Here is a 3,511-nt window from a genome sequence, read left to right as displayed (position 1 = left end):
ATTGCTTCGATACGTAGACATCTGCAAACGCTATTTCCTTGCAAGGAAGTGTCGCATTTACATTCACTTGAAGTGTAGACGAGGAATACATGACACTTCGCAAATCATATTATATCTTACCATGAAACTTAGAAATGAGATGCGATATCGCGTTTTAAGAAGCATTTGAACTATATTGCTTCGATACGTAGACATCTGCAAACGCTATCTCCTTGCAAGGAAGTGTCGCATTTACATTCATTTGAAGTGTAGACGAGGAATACATGACACTTCGCAAATCATATTATATCTTACCATGAAACATAGAAATGAGATGCGATATCGCGTTTTAAGAATCATATGAACTCTATTGCTACGATACGTAGACATCTGCAATCGCTATTTCCTAGCAAGGAAGTGTCTCATTTACATTCATTTGAAGTGTAGACGAGGAATACATGATACTTCGCAAATCATATTATATCTTACTATGAAACATAGAAATGAGATGCGATATCGCGTTTTATGAAGCATTAGAACACTATTGCTACGATAGGTAGACATTTGCAAACGCTATTTCCTAGCAAAGAAGTGTCGCATTTACATTCATTTGAAGTGTAGACGAGGAATACATAACACATCGCAATTCATATTATATCTTACCATGAAACATAGAAATGAGATGCGATATCGCGTTTTAAGAAGCATTAGAACTCTATTGCTACGATACCTAGACATCTGCAGACGCTATTTCCTAGCAAGGAAGTGTCGCATTTACATTCATTTGAAGTGTAGACGAGGAATACATGATACATCGCAAATCATATTATATCTTACCATGAAACATAGAAATGAGATGCGATATCGCGTTTTAAGAAGCATTATAACACTATTGCTACGATAGATAGACATTTGCAAACGCTATTTCCTAGCAAAGAAGTGTCGCATTTACATTCATTTGGAGTGTAGGCGAGGAATACATAACACTTCGCAAATCATGTTATATATTACCATGAAACATAGAAACGAGATGCGATATCGCGTTTTAAGAATCATATGAACTCTGTTGCTTCGATACGTAGACATCTGCAAACGCTATTTCCTTGCAAGGAAGTGTCGCATTTACATTCATTTGAATCGTAGACGAGGAATGCATAACACTTCGCAAATCATATTACATCTTACCATGAAACATAGAAATGAGATGCGATATCGAGTTTTAAGAAGCATTAGAACTCTATTGCTACGATACCTAGAAATCTGCAGACGCTATTTCCTAGCAAGGAAGTGTTGCATTTACATTCATTTGAAGTGTAGACGAGGAATACATAACACTTCGCAAATCATGTTATATCTTACCATGAAACATAGAAATGAGAAGCGATATCGCGTTTTAAGAATGACATGAACTCTATTGCTACGATACGTAGACATCTGCAATCGCTACTACCTTGCAAGGAAGTGTCGCATTTACTTTCATTTGAATCGTAGACGAGGAATAGATAACACATCGCAATGAATATTACATCTTATCATGAAGCATAGAATTGAGATGCGATATCTTGTTTTAGGAAGCATTTGAACTCTATTGCTTCGATACGTAGACATCTGCAAACGCTATTTCCTTGCAAGGAAGTGTCTCATTTACATTCATTTGAAGTGTAGACGAGGAATACATGACACTTCGCAAATCATATTATATCTTACCTTGAAGCATAGAAATGAGATGCGATATCGCGTTTTAAGAAGCATTAGAAAGCTATTGCTACGATACGTAGACTTCTGCAAACGCTATTTCCTTGCAAGGAAGTGTCGCATTTACATTCATTTGAATCGTAGACGAGGAATGCATAACACTTCGCAATGAATATTATATTTTATCAGGAAACATAGATATGAGATGCAATATCTCGTTTTAAGAAGCATTAGAACACTATTGCTACGATACCTAGACATCTGCAGACGCTATTTCCTAGCAAGGAAGTGTCGCATTTACATTCATTTGAAGAGTAGACGAGGAATACATGACGCTTCGCAAATCATATTATATCTTACCATGAAACATAGAAATGAGATGCGATATCGCGTTTTAAGAAGCATTGGAAATCTATTGCTACGATACGTAGATATCTGCAGACGCTATTTTCTTGCAAGGAAGTGTCGCATTTACATTCATTTGAAGTGTAGACGAGGAATACATAACACTTCGCAAATCATGTTATATCTTACCATGAAACATAGAATTGAGATGCGATATCGCGTTTTAAGGAGCATTAGAACACTATTGCTACAATTCCTAGACATCTGCACACGCTATTTCCTAGCAAGGAAGTGTCGCATTTACATTCATTTGAAGTGTAGACGAGGAATACATAACACTTCGCAAATCATGTTATATCTTACCATGAAACATAGAATTGAGATGCGATATCTTGTTTTTAGAAGCATTTGAACTCTATTGCTACGATACGTAGACATCTGCAATAGCTATTTCCTTGCAAGGAAGTGTCGCATTTACATTCATTTGAAGTGTAGACGAGGAATACATAACACTTCGCAAATCATATTATATCTTACCATGAAACATAGAAATGAGATGCAATATCGCGTTTTAAGAATCATAAGAACTCTATTGCTACGATACGTAGACATCTGCAAACGCTATTTCCTTGCAAGGAAGTGTCGCATTTACATTCATTTGAAGTGTAGACGAGGAATACATGATACTTCGCAAATCATATTATATCTTACCATGAAACATAGAAATGAGATGCGATATCGCTTTTTAAGAAGCATTAGAACACTATTGCTACGATACGCAGACATCTGCAAACGCTATTTCCTAGCCAGGAAGTGTCGCATTCACATTCATTTGAAGTGTAGACGAGGAATACATAACACTTCGCAAATCATATTATGTCTTACCATGAAACATAGAAATGAGATGCAATATCGCGTTTTAAGAATCATAAGAACTGTATTGCTACGATACGTAGACATCTGCAAACGCTATTTCCTTGCAAGGAAGTGTCGCATTTACATTCATTTGAAGTGTAGACGAGGAATACATGATACTTCGCAAATCATAGTATATCTTACCATGAAACATAGAAATGAGATGCGATATCGCTTTTTAAGAAGCATTAGAACACTATTGCTACGATACGCAGACATCTGCAAACGCTATTTCCTAGCGAGGAAGTGTCGCATTCACATTCATTTGAGGTGTAGACGAGGAATACATAACACTTCGCAAATCCTGTTATATCTTACCATGAAACATAGAAATGAGATGCGATATCGCGTATTAAGGATCATATGAGCTCTACTGCTACGATACGTAGACATCTGCAATCGCTATTTCCTAGCAAGGAAGTGTCGCATTTACATTCATTTGAAGTGTAGACGAGGAATACATGATACTTCGCAAATCATATTATATCTTACCATGAAACATAGAAATGAGATGCGATATCGCGTTTTTAGAAGCATAAGAACTCTATTGCTACGATACGTAGACATCTGCAAACGC

Source organism: Xylocopa sonorina, unplaced genomic scaffold (genome assembly GCF_050948175.1).
Source record: "Xylocopa sonorina isolate GNS202 unplaced genomic scaffold, iyXylSono1_principal scaffold0161, whole genome shotgun sequence".
Taxonomy (NCBI): domain Eukaryota; kingdom Metazoa; phylum Arthropoda; class Insecta; order Hymenoptera; family Apidae; genus Xylocopa; species Xylocopa sonorina.
The sequence above is the reverse complement of the archived record's forward strand: the minus strand, read 5'-3'. Positions refer to the sequence as shown.